Here is a 14,406-nt window from a genome sequence, read left to right on the forward strand (position 1 = left end):
CAGGAACCCAGGCTGATAGCGGTTTCATCTAGATCCATACTTCCACAATCACAGAGACAAGGCAAAGAAAACACGGCAAGCCATGCACTGACTCTAAAGCTTTAACCTGGAAGTGTCAACGTCACTTTTGCACACCTTCATTGGTCAAAGCAAATCACATGATCACAAGTATAATCGCCCTGTAGGAAGGGGCATCAGTGATATATTCTACCCCCCCATTGTACAGATGGAAAAACAGAGGTTTAAAGAGATTCTATGAGGTGTTCAAGGTCACTCAGCTAGGAGGTGGCAGAGCAGAGATTTGGAATCAGGGTTTCCAACTCAGTCTAGAGCACTTTCAGCCAGAGATGAATTGAAATGCCTGGAAAGGCTTGGAAGTCCTATAGCAGATACCCAAGGAGAACACCACACTTCCTGGGCAAATTGGACTCTGCATGCTGGCCCCCCTAAGCAGACTGGTAACCATGGTGCCCATTCAGAGATGTCTCCTTCCAGCCAGCTTGGCCAGCAGAATAGAGAATGTGGGCTCTCCAGCCCATCCTTATTGTTCTGTGGCATTCAACTCTCTTCAATCTGCTGCTTTGAAACTCAAAGACATCTGTGGGTCTGTGCTGCCAGCATGGGCCCCCCACCCCCTCCACAGGCCCCTTCATCTTGGAACAATGGGTTTTTCCAGCACAGAAGGCTGCCGTCACCACCTCAGCTTGTTCCCAGTGTGGTTTCTGGCTTCTCACCTCCTCAAGGATGAACTACCACTTCAGTTTCTCAATCCTAGCAGCATCTTCTTGGTCTCTGTCTCTGATCCAAGTCCAGACCAGGTAACAGTCACACACACACACACACACACACTTTAGACATTTGTGAGGCTTACAAGCCGTGATCTTGGCTAATGTCCGCATGTGTGGTGGCGAATTGTTTCCTCCTCTAAATGTAGTCAAGGATAATCAAAATATCTAAGGAACGCCTGTGAGACTTGAGTGACCCTTTTAAGATAGCATGAAGGACACTTTAAAAGCTATTGAAGTAAATTCTGTTTCTGAAATAAACTCAGTATTGCATCCTGCATCCAGTCGGTCAGAAAATTCTATTGGATCTGCCTTCAAAATGCATCCACAGTCTGACTGCATCCCACTAGTCCTCAGACCAAACCCGGGTCCAGGCCACCATCCTCTCCCCAGTGGACTCCTTGTCTCTTCCTGTCTTTGCTCCCCTGTAGTCAGTTCTCTCCATTGATTCAAATCATCAGATGGAGAGAGTCATTTTTCTGCTGCAAACCTCTGCATGGTTTCCGTCTCCATGAGAGTGGAAGCTGCAGTCAGTAGAGTGCCATGCTGGCCTCTCGTGATCTGTCCCCGTGGTGTCTCTGGCCTCCTCTCCCGACACTCTCCTCTCTCTCACCCCCCAGCCGCGCTGGCATCCTGGCTGACCTTGAACACTCCAGGCCCCGCCCTGCCAGGGCCGAGGGGCCTCTGCATTCATTCCTTTTTCTGTCACATTCTCCCAGGTGCATGGCGCACACCTCACCTCTGAGCCTTTGCACACATGCCGCCTTCTCTGTGGGGGGTGCCTGTCCCCACCCCCACCTGCTTAAAATTGAACCACTAACCCCAACTAGCCCAGCCTTATGCTCCCTACCCTTTCTCTGCTTTGTTTTTCTCCATTGCACTTGTCACCATCCAACATATACTATGTCTGTTATATGGTTTATAATCTGTCTCTGCCCATTCGAACAAAAGCTCTATGAGGACAGAGCTGTTTGTCCCTTTTTATTCACGGCTGTAATAACACTGATCATGGAACAGTGCCAGGCACACAGTCGGAGCTCTGTGAATATTTGTTAAATAAAGGAATTCCATGAGAACCTTATGGCAGATCACCTTAACCATGACCCTTCCTGAGCCAGAAAAGAAAGAACACTGCAGTCTCTCCAGCAATGGGATGCACAGGCTTTGGAGGGAAGGAGAGCTGTGTTCGAATCCTGGCTCTGGTACTTGCTGCGTGAGATGCTAAGGGAAAGTTACCTAATACCTCTGAGCTACCACGTCTCTGCAAAATGAGACATTATTTCTCGAGGGTGTTCTGAGGAATAAACGAGATGATGCATGTGGAGCATGTAACACAGTGTCTGGCCCGGAACGCACACTTGGGAACTGGCAGCATCGCTTCCTAATTATCGCACGACAATGTCGAGATGCCACACAGCCAGCGGCTCTCTCACTTGCCCAGCGCTGGCTCCGGTGAGCTGGTCTCGCAGCCCTTGACATTCAAGCTTTGCCTCCACAAAGTTACAAATTGTCGTTAAGACAGGGATCTTCAGGGATTCTGACAAACAGTCAAAATCACATGGTTAAGTTTCAAACACCAAGGTTTCCTGAAATATTCATTCACATTGGAAAAAGAAGCAATGCAGTGGAAAATGATGAGAAAGACTCGAAGGAGATTTGTAGAATTAAACAATTTCAACTAGCAGGGTCCATGCAGAATGTCCATTCCTGACCCAGATGTACAGATTCCCAAAAGAGTCCAGCAGGGTCTGGACAAGTGAGGTCCCCCAGGCCCATAACTCTGGGAGAGAGCATGTCCTTGAATCGTGTGCCCTCAGCGCCCAGCTTGCCTCTAGTCCCAGCCCTACCGGCCAGTGGGCTAGAAAGCTGCCAGTGTGCTCTCACAGTGCCCCCGTTGGGACGATAAACTACAGAAGCTCTAGCTAATCTCTCTCTTCTCTTTCTTTGGTTGAAGCCTGCACTATTCATAGGGTGCAAGACCCCCAGGTTCCATCCCAGCTCACAGCGTACATCTGGATCAGCAGTGGCCACTCAACTTCAGATTGGCCACATGTGCACAACCTGCCTTCGACCAGGGTAGACCAGACCCCCCAGCTGCCGTCCTGTGCATGAAATATCGCAGACCTAACCCCTGGAAACCCCTCTCCCTCAGCAGCGGCACATGTATAACTCGCAACCTGCCTCTTGCCCTTCTGTGAGCTGGTCCAGCACCCACATGCCTGGCAAAGCTGGGACTCTTCTGTCACTGCTGTGTTGGAGTTTTCAGAGGCACAATGAGGCCAGCAGATCAGCAGCTAGGTCAAGCGTGAGGTTCACGGGAACGTGCATGCGCTTGAATGCCAGATGCCCTGCGATTAGTACACTGACTCTACTCTCACTGGCTCTGGGTTTGTAGACAAATCTAGCTGCTTCCCTTTCCTTATGAGGAAAGGCAGTGTTGAACACAGTTCAGGGCTGTTATGAAGAAAAGAAACAGTGTATACAAGAGCTTGGTACAGAGTGGACAACTGTAGCATTTTTATTATCTTCTAGAATATCTTCGCTTCTATCCCCTCTTCTCCAGCTGGTACTTGGACTATGGCAGTACCCACCCTGGGGGGCTCCCTGCCTGTAGGCTTGCCCCTTCCCATCCTTCCTCCAATGCGGCCAAAGAGATGTTGCTTAAAATCTAGACACAACTATGCTACTTTCCTGCATAAATCTCCACAATAGATAATAGAACACACTTTGTGAGTGAATGTGAAGAAGTGGACATTGACAGAGAAAGCAGAGCAGAGCTGAGGGAACCTAGTTTTCTAAATACCTTCCAAGGACTTGCCCTCATGGGTCACTGCCAGAGCTTGCCACAATTCTATCTTCCACGGATTATTTGATTCAACAAGCATCCACTGAGCACTTCTTCCACGGGAAACACTGCACTAGGTGCTGAGAATACAGCCATCCCCCAGATAGTTCACAGTGTCAGTTACTCCAGGTCAGAAAATATTAAATGGAAAATTCCAGAAGTAAACAATTCGTCAGTTTTAAATTGCATGCCATTCTGAGTAGGGTGATGAAACCTTCCTCATTCCCAATCTGCCCCACCTGGATCCCCACCCATAGGCATCGTCTGCTCCTGACATCCAGCCATTGCCCTCATCCATGATCCAGGGTCACCGGGAGCAGATGATCCCCTCTCCGACGTATCGTTATCATCAGAAGGTCAGTAGCAGCCTAAGGCTGCATCACAGTGCCTACATCATTCACCTCACTTCCTCTCATCCTGTAGGTATCTTATCATCTCACGTCATCATCAGAAAAAGAAGGGTTAGGGGACTTCCCTGGCGGTCCAGTGGTTAAGACTCTGCGCTTCCACTGCAGGGGGCACGGGTTCCACCCCTGGTTAGGGAACTAAGACCCCGCATGCAAAAACACAAAACAAAACAAAAAGAGCAAGGAAGTGAGTAGAATACAATATTTTGAGAGAGAGACCACATTCACATAAATTTTACTATAGTATATATATTGTTATAAATGTTCCATTTTATTAATAGTTATTGTTGTTAATCTCTCAGTGTGCCTAATTTATAAATTAAACTTTATCACTGACATGTATGTATACGAAAAAACATAGTATATATAGAGTTCAGTGCTATGCCCGGTTTCAGGAATGCTCTGAGGGCCTTGGAAAGTATCCCTGCAGAGAAGGGGGGCTACTGTACAGAAGTGAGGAAGGTAAATTCCCTGTCCCCAAAGTGTAAGAGCCTAGAGGTCCACAGGTAAATGTCGAGGTGCCCTGAGGCATCACAACTGTAACAGATTAGGAGCTCAGCGGAGGGGGTCGGTCAATCCACTAGGGATGTTCAAAAAGCATCTTCATGGAGGTGATGCTCTGTGGTTGTAGCATAACGTCAGCCCCCTCCTTGAGAAAGCAAAAGGTTCATCAGGAGTGTGTCTTCCTCGAAGAAGAGAATCAGCTTTTAATTAAAAGGAGCCTGTGAGGCGAATCACTTGGATTAAAAGGACTTTGTTATTCAGATGCTGGGCTGTAAAATGTTTTAGGGTACGTTGATAAGGAAGCAAGAAATGCTTTTGCATTTTCTAAACCTAAAGCAACAGGGAACCCTGCTGCTATTTCAGCACACTCGATCTGTGAAGGGTGGATTAACAGGTGTTCCCACACAGAGAGAACAGGGTGGTCATTAGTTCTGAAACCCCAGGGTTACTCAGAAGCCTCCATCGCATTTGCTGAACTCTCAGCTCCGGAGCACCAGCCCCCAGAGCTCTCTCAGAAGGTCAGTAGCAGCCTAAGGCTGCAGCAGGAATGGGCTGGGGTCAGGCTTTCACACTTCCAGCAAAGTCCCCAAGGCTTTCCAAGGCAAAAGGTGCACAGGTCACACTTTGAGAACTCTGGAAGAGGGGGAAGGTGTAGCATGGATGACAGCAAGGCTGTGTGGGATCACACTGGTGTCTTCAAGGACTGGCAAACAGTTCCAAATGGGAGGCCAGGGAGTTCAAGCTGGAGACCACAGCTGGGGGTGGGGTGGAGGGGACCTGGGAGCCTCCACGGAAGAGAATGGAAAAGATGTCTCTAAAGAGATATGGGAACATATGTATATATATAACGGATTCATTTTGTTGTAAAGCAGAAACTAACACACCATTGTAAAGCAATTATACTCCAATAAAGATGTTAAAAAATAAATAAATAAATAAATTTAATGCCGAGCAGTGTGGTTCAGCAGCTTCCCGGGAGGGGTGGGGTCTCCCCTACAGCCACAGTACATCACCCCTCCCCCAGCAGAGTTCAGATCCCAGATCCCGTGAGGTTTCTTGCTCACTTTTTTTTTTTTAACATCTTTATTGGAGTATAATTGCTTTACAATGGTGTGTTAGTTTCTGCTTTATAACAAAGTGAATCAGTTATACATATACATATGTCCCCATATCTCTTCCCTCTTGCATCTCCCTCCCTCCCACCCCCCCCCCCATCTTGCTAACTCTGGAGGCCCACATTGTCACAGAAATGTATGTGGTTATTCTGAATCAGAAGCCTTTCTCCCTTCCAGCCCTCCACAGCCCTCTTTCCCTGGATCGATGGGATTAGAAACGGCTGATTTAATTAGTCCAGATGCAGCTTCACTTTATTACTTTCTCATTTACAGTGAAATAATGGGGAGCAAGCAAAAGGAATTTGTCATTATCTAAGGAACCGACAGGGCTGCTGAGGATGCCAATTTCTCGACTGAGCTGCAGCCCTTAGCTTGAGGCAGACCAAGGAAGTCACTGCCTTTCCAGGAAAATCAGGATTTGTGACAGTTTGTGGAGTCCCAGGACCTCAGTGTTTCTAATAATCACCCGAGGGACCTGAGCGGGAAATCTGCTTCTGCTGCTTTCTGTGTGACGATCGACAGGTCGCTGACCTCGCTGACTGAACCTCCAACGCATCTCTGCATTTGAATCACCTCTGGAGAATTTCTACATCAGGATCCCAGTGATGGTGATTCTTTGGGTCTGTGGGGGGCCCAGATATCCGCCTCCTTAGACGAAGTTCAGGTGATTCTGATGCACGCTGACACTGAGAGCTCCTCAACTGTGCATATACAGCCTTTGGTCCCAATGGACCACCCGGACCTCATTGCTTATACTCACCCTCACATGCATCATAGGTGTTGGCTGCAGAGAAATTCTCACCAGTGTCCAAAGGCCCCATCTCTCCCCACTTCCACCTACACATGCTATCCCCCCTGCCGAGGGTTTCCTTTTCCTTCTCCACCACCACTTCTTTCTCCAAATGGCAAACTCTCCCTCCCTATAAAAGCCCCAAGCAAGTATTACCACCTCCATAAATCTCACCCTGATTCTCAGAGACAGACCCTCTCACACTGTCCCCTGTGCTCACAGAGCATTTTGTACAGCTCTTCGTAAGAGTACACATTGAATTACATATACTTTTTTCAAGTCTTCACCCAAAACAGTTCATGAGATCATTGGAATTATATTTTGTTCATTCCAGTATCCCCCAGAACTCAGAAAAGTGTCTGACACCCAGTGGGTATTCAAAACGTGTATGGCTGATGAGAGAATCAATCAATCAGTCAATCAGTCAATTCATTGTGAGCCAATCTCATTGTCTATGAAGCCCCAGCTCTCAGCTTAGGAATGATAAAATGTATAGCTGTCTAAGTGATGTGATTTCAGAGAGATCAATAACTCACTCGATGCCCCAAAATAGCTTCCCTCAAATCCTGTTATGGTGCATGAAATTCTCACCATTAGTTTATACTCATTTAATTCAACAAATATTGATTTTGACAAGAACTGTACGAGATCAACTTGAAATTGTAGTTGGACCCTGTCTAGCATCATCTGAGAGAAGCACTGGAGAGCTACTCTTCATACGGAGGCAAATGCTTAACCGTGGAAGGTTTTCAGGAAGAGTTTCTGGCTCTTGGAGAATTGGTGGCCCTACTTTCTGAAAGAAGGGACAGCATGGGAGGAGGAACAGATGAAGTGGGTAAAGGGGATAAGGAGTTCACTTAGGGGCATCACTTGGGGAATCTATGGTACGTTCTCGGAGAAGGTGGCCGGTAGGTGATAAGATACGAGCCTCTGCAGCTCAGAGGAAAAGTGTCCTGGGATTTTATGACTGAGGGAGTCACCCAAGCATAGGCAGGTCCAGAGCATGCGATGGAGTAGATGACGTCACACAAGGAAAGGCTTCAGCATAGGAAGGAAAGACAGCCAAGGACCAAATATAGGGAAGATCTCATAGTGGAGAGAACTTAAGGCACCTGACATCTGGCTAAGTTCTTAAGTATAATATCATCATCTTGCTCGATTACCATTTGCTGAATGAATGAATAAATAAAGTGAATGGATGAATTTTGTGCTGTAAATACTATCATTTCCAATTTCTTTTTATTTATTTTTTATCTATTTTTTTAATGGAAGTATAGTTGATTTACAGTGTTGTGTAAGTTTCGGGTGTACAGCAAAGTGATTCAGTTATATATATATCTATTCTTTTTCAGACTCTTTTCCCATATAGGTTATTACAGAATATTGAGTATAGGTCCCTTCGCTGTACAGTAGGTTCTTGTTAGTATTTCCATTTTCTTGGCAGGGCAACTAGAGCTTAGGGAACAAACTGACTTAACCGAGATTATACAACAGAGGCAGAGCAGAAATTCAAACTTAGTTTTGCCTGACTTATTCCTTTCTTCTTTACTGCCTTCCTTTGTGTTAAATAGATATTTTCTAACCTAATTCTCCTTAAAATCCAGCTCAGGATTACCTCCACACGGAAGCCTTCCCTGACTCTGTCTTTAATCTAGCCCATGACCAAATTGGAAGACTTTTCCTGGGTTCCCACTGCCAAAGCAGAAACAACTCCAGACTACCAGCTACTCAAGGGCAGTAGCACATAAAGGACTTCAATAAATGTTTATTTAGGGGTAAAGATTGGAAGTAAATAGACAATTACAATTTTGTGTGCTTAGTGCTAAGATGAAAAAAGCACAAGGTACTGAAGGACCCCGGGGAAAATGGTCCCAACTCAGACTCGGGGTCAGGGCAGCCTACCTAGGGCACAACAGATGAATAGGAGTTAGTCTATCAGGAAAGAAGGGATAATATACTAGGAAGATGGATCTAATATAATGTTTCCCAAAATAGGGAGTATGTGCCACCAGAGGAGACAATTTTAAGTAGTGTGGGGAGAATCTTTCTTTTTTTATTTCAATAGTTATACATTTATTTTCCTGTGCATTAGAAAAAGAAATATGCATACACACATACACATGTGTTCAGTACATTAAACCCATGCTTTTGCACCTATAGTAGTTAAGGTAAAACCTACTTTTTAAGTAACAGTTAATCTTTAAAATAAATATTAACAAAATAATGGTACAGGTGGTACCGGACTATGGCAAAACTGTGAAGGTGATACTTGAGTACCTGGAGCTTTGGAAACACTGAGCAAAGGCAGGGAGGTGTGAAACAGCACGAAGCAGGTAAGCGCTACAGGCAATTTACACAGATGGAATCGTAAACTAGATGGGGGAGTGCTGTGCGGACAGTTCTGGGTGCATTGGAAGGGACCACATCATGCAAGCCTTCAAACACTTGCCAAATAGCTTGGGATTTCTCCTGAGAGCAGAGCAACAGGGAGAGGACAGAGTCAAGGAAGTTGCCAGCATTTTTGTTTACGCAAAAGGGACACTCAGTCCCACACTTCAAGAGTCTTGAGAAACGCCTGCCAGCTCAAACAATCAGAGATGCAAGCCAAGATAAACCTACAGTGATGTTCATTGTAGCATCATCTACGATGGCAAAAAACTACAAACAAGCTAAATGTGGGACAAAAGATTGAGTACAAAGCAGCAGCTCCATGCATGAAGGGTGCAGCCATCAAAGTTGTTTTCAGAAATACACAATAACGTGGGAGAAATGTTCACACGTAAAGTTACGTGAAAGATGTAGATACAAGTCTGTATATTCGGCAGGATATATACATACATATTCATTACAGGAAAAAACCTGGAAGGATATACACACACAAATACACACATATATATTATAAATATAACAGCGTTTAGAACTGTGGCATGCTTATAATTTTTTTAAACTTTCAGATTCTCTAAAATTTCTACCACAAATAGTATTTCATTTATTTATTTTTCTTTCATTTCTTTGATTTCTTTTTATTCAGGGGGAAAAAGAAGCTGTTTTTAAGAAGAAAAAGACATTTTCACCAAGGTGGTGCCGAAAGAAAGCCCTTGCTCTCCAAAACAGAGCCCAAAGCAAAGCTCCGAAGGCCAAGAAAGCAGTGATAAAAGGCGTCCACTCAAAAAAAAAACCCACATGTCACCCACATTCCATCAGATAAAGACCCGGCAGCTCTCAAGGAAGCCCAAGTTTAAAAAAGCCCCTCCGAGAAAACCATAATTCAAAAAGAGTCATGTACCAAAATGTTCATTGCAGCTCTATTTACAATAGCCAGGTCATGGAAGCAATTTAAGTGTCCATCGACAGATGAATGGATAAAGAAGATGTGGCACATATATACAATGGAATATTACTCAGCCATAAAAGGGAACAAAATTGAGTTATTTGTAGTGAGGTGGATGGACCTAGAGTCTGTCATACAGAATGAAGTAAGTCAGAAAGAGAAAAACAAATACCATATGGTAACATATATATTTGGAATCTAAAAAAAAAAAAAAAAAATGGTCGTGAAGAACCTAGGGGCAAGACGGGAATAAAGACACAGATCTACTAGAGAATGGACTTGAGGATACAAGGAGGGGGAAGGGTAGGCTGGGACCAAGTGAGAGAGTGGCATGGACATATATACACTACCAAACGTAAAACAGATAGCTAGTGAGAAGCAGCTACACAGGGAGATCAGCTCGGTGCTTTGTGACCACCTAGAGGGGTGGGATAGGTAGGGTGGGAGGGAGGGAGACGCAAGAGGGAGGAGATATGGGGACATATGTATATGTATAACTGATTCACTTTGTTATACAGCAGAAACTAACACACCATTGTAAAGCAATTATACTCCAATAAAGATGTTTAAAAAAAAAAGGAGGGGAAAATGGATACTACTTAACAAAAATCTCTAAGGACAAATACAAAACTAATGTAGGGCTGATATTCAGCTGGTTCTTACCATAACAGCCAGGCACGTTGTCTGTTCTTTTCAGCTGTTCAGTCTGTTGGTAAATATTTCGAATATGACTCCTGAAAATAATCAAACAGATTCATTGCTGTAGTGGATAGAAAATGGATGGATGGGGTTCAAAGGCACTATGTAGACTTTTTATAAATCTTGATATTTAATCACTGCGTTCCTCTTCAAAATAAATGAAACAAATAAGTTTTTAAACAAAAATAAATAAATAAAATTTTTAAAAAATTAAAAAGCCCCTCCGAGAGGAACAAACTCAACCATTATTCTATCATCAAACTCCCCTGACGACGGAGTCGGCCATGAACAAGATCAAAGACAACTACATGCTCATGTCCACTGCAGACATCCAGGCCAACAAGCACCAGCCCAAACAAGCTGTGATAAAGCTCGATGACCTTGACAAGCCAGGGTCAATCTCTTCATTGGGCCTGACGGAGCGAAGAGGAGGACATTCGAGTGGCCCTGGATGCTTGGGGTGTTATCACCAAAACTGGGATCATCTAACCTGGCTTTGTCATCTCCAAAGACAAAGAAGAAAAAGGAAGTCACAGAGGACTATTCGCTGTTGCCCCTGTAATAATCTCCCCAGGAAAACGAAAAAAGAACGGATCTTGTCACTAATTTTAAAAATCAGAGGATGTGTTCAAATTCCCTTTTATAGTCACTACCCTTTTGTCTCCTGCCGGCTGAGTGCTGATACAAGGCACTGGGCTTTTGTTCCTGTAATACTGAGCTTGTCTTCATCAGTAACAGTGTGCCAGAACCCTTTTCTGAATCAAAACTGGGGCCATGGAAGAGGAGGATTTCTGATTAGGCCCTAGAGTTTGTCCTGTACAAATGAACTTTCCAAGTGGGACAGAGAGAGAGAAACTGAGAATACAGTAGAAGGGAAAAAACTATCTTCTTTATACTCCAGCTAATTATTTTAATCATCTGATCCTACTTAAGTAATGAACTAAAGCGGAGTTAAGGCTTTTGTATTTGTACTTTTTTAATGTTGTCTGTTTCCTCTTCATTCATTACTTAAATCGTAGAATCTCAGGGTTGTGAGAGGCCCACGAGCTCATCTAGTTCAATCCTTTCATTTTGCAGAAGGGAAACCAAGGCTCAGTGCTGGACTGATTCAGAATTTAGTAAAGGAAATAGTACAAAGACAAGAATGGGGAGGAACAGCCGGGATGTAGTGAAAACTATGATACAGTTTGAAATAAAGCAGAATTCCAATATTCCTTAGCCATGCAACCTTCATAAATACCTTACTGCCACTGAGACTGAACTCTACAAATATAAATGGAGATAATATCACCCACTGAGTGAAGGTCTGGAAAATAGTGGGCCAGGGCTGGGCGTACAGTTGGGTCTCGATATTGGCCACATGCCGTACAATGCATGTGACACACACATGTCATATGTCATTGCACGTTGAACGTGAGGTCAGGAGTTGCAATTATCATCCCCTTGTTACAGACTAAGAAGCCAAGTTTACACAGCTAGAAAGTGGCGGAGTCAGTATTCACACACAATCACAAAATCAGGAACAGGAGCTGTTAAATGCTATTATACCCCGTGCGCCTCAGTAAGTCCTACTTCTTTACACTGATTTTAAATCAGTAGTGAAAGCACTACAAAAACTGCCAAGTGCTGAGAATTTAAGGAATGACCATTTTTTTCAAAATATCCAAAGTGGTGGGGGTCCTTCTCAGAGTCAAAATCGATCTGAATCAGCAGTTTCATCTCTAGAATGCTCTGCTAAGTGATAACTCAGGCTCATTTCAAGTGGTTTCTCAAGGTCATTTGATTATAGTTCCGAACATACAGATCATCTGATTGCCTTGGCATAAGTACACGCAGGACCGACAAGGTCCTGGGTATGAAGTAGAAAAATGTAAATCCTAGAGACAGCTGCAGCATTAGCAGTCTGGAACCCCGCAGTCCTACTGCTGACTCCACCACTTACAGCCCTCGTGACCAAGGACATGCTCATCAACCGTGCTGAAGCTCAGTTTCTGCATCCATAAAATGAGGACTGATACTCAAAAAAGGCAACATAGTATTGTCCCATGTGTCTTAGCCAGATACTGACAAATTTAAATTGGAAGTTCAAGATTCTCTGGTCCAGGGGTCACAAACTCAAATGCCTACAGGTGCTGGGCAGATAATAAAATGAGTGAAACAAACTTAGTGTTAGACAATAGGGAGTGGTGGGGATTGTGGTGAACTAAGGATGCTCACTGAGAGAACTGCTGAATTCCAGCTTTGCACGGAAATAGGGGCTCAGGAATTCTAGATTTCTCCCATTATCAATGGAAGGCAGAAATTTCTTTTTTTTTTTTTACATTTTTATTGAAGTATAGATGATTAACAAGGTTGTGTTAGTTTTAGGTGCAGCAAAGTGAATCAGTTATACATATACATGTATCCACTCTTTTTTAGACTCTTTTCCCATATAGGCCATTAGAGTATTGAGTAAGGTTCCCTGTGCTATACAGTAGGTCCTTATCAGTTACCTATTTTATAGATAGTAGTGTGTATATGTCAATCCCAGTCTTCCAGTTTATCCCTCCCCCTCCCCCCACCGTTAACCATAAGATTGTTTTCTACATCTGTAACTCTATTTCTGTTTTGTAAATAAGTTCATTTGTGCCATTTTTTTAGCTTCCGCATCTAAGCAATATCATACAATATTTGTCCTTCTCTATCTGACTTACTCACTCAGTATGACAATCTCTAGGCCCATCCATGTTGCTGCAAATGGCATTATTTCATTCCTTTTTATGGCTGAGTAATATTCCATCATATATACGTACCACAACACCTTTATCCATTCCTCTGTCGATGGACATTTAGGTTGCTTCCGTGTCCTGGCTATTGTAAATAGTGCTGCAATGAACACTGGGGTGTATGTATAAAAGCTATTCTGAGTTTTAAATGCTGATAATTAAAGTATTTTAGGGACCATATAGGCCAAACAGACATTTGTGAGGGCTAGATTTGTCCCTTGGGCCGATGGTTCATGACCTTTGAGTCTAACCCATCTCCCTCCCAACCCAGCCAAGGACACTGAGATTCTGTGAGGTGAAGAGTGGCCTGTCACCACCAGGACCAGAATCCACATGTCCTGTCACCCAGTTCTGGGCTTTTCCATAGCAGAGCTGCTTCTTTGATTCTCTGGAGTGGACTGGAAAAGGGAGATTACAAATTCAACACAGCAGCAAGAAAACTCAGATGGCCCACCCTCCTCCCTGGACAGGTCATTTGGTCAGAGTACAAGGCAGAAAAGAGATGATTTGCTTCCCAGTCTTCTGACTGTGAGGTAAGTAGTGGGAGGAAAGTAACACTGGACTCATGTCAAGGTTCAGAGAGATTTCATTCTCTTTCAGACACTGATGTATCTGCATATTCATAAAGTCTCAATCATTATTCTGATAATGCCCAGCATTGCTGCTCTATTTTCTCAGGTGTTACCTCTTATCTGCTGAGCAAAGAATACCCCCAAAGGGCTGTACTTCTTCCTCCCCCAGAAAGATAGGCTGTTAAGAGAACCAGCTTCAAAAGTCAGAACCATGGAGAACAGAAGGCATCAGGTTACACAGAAACAATTATGCCCAAGACCCTAATTGGATTATTAGCAGCCCCAAATTCAGCTTTAAGCAATTATCTACTCCACGCCTATGAAAAAATAAAGCACAAGCCATTTCTTGACTGTCCTTCCTAGCGAAGGAGAGGAAAAGATTCTTCTTGCAATGTGTGGAAGAGTTTCTACTAATGAGGCAGAAAACAATTCTTGGAAGAAAAAAATTGCATATATCCACACAACCCATTGGTGACTCTTCTTCCATTATTAAAAGGTTTTTTAAAAAATTGAAGAAAGCAAGTAATTTAAATCTCTATTCATAGCCCAGTTATATTTCTGTATCAAGGTCTGCAAAAGATCAGATAATCCTT

General features: G+C 43.9%; 1 protein-coding gene across 8 annotated transcripts in view; it reads right to left on the reverse strand.

Moving 5' to 3' along the window:
• KHDRBS3 (KH RNA binding domain containing, signal transduction associated 3) overlaps positions 1 to 14,406 on the reverse strand; it is a 623,624-nt gene that overhangs the window by 487,973 nt on the left and 121,245 nt on the right. For 7 of the 8 annotated variants that reach the window (XM_079901866.1, XM_079901864.1, XM_079901860.1 and 4 more), the window contains one exon: positions 10,441 to 10,511. The exons of the other annotated variant lie outside the window; for it this stretch is intronic. The gene's annotated coding sequence lies outside the window, so the exon portion shown is untranslated. The remainder of the gene's footprint in view (positions 1 to 10,440; positions 10,512 to 14,406) is intronic. 8 annotated transcript variants of the gene reach the window in all.

This window comes from Stenella coeruleoalba (assembly GCF_951394435.1).
Source record: "Stenella coeruleoalba genome assembly, chromosome: 17".
NCBI lineage: Eukaryota > Metazoa > Chordata > Mammalia > Artiodactyla > Delphinidae > Stenella > Stenella coeruleoalba.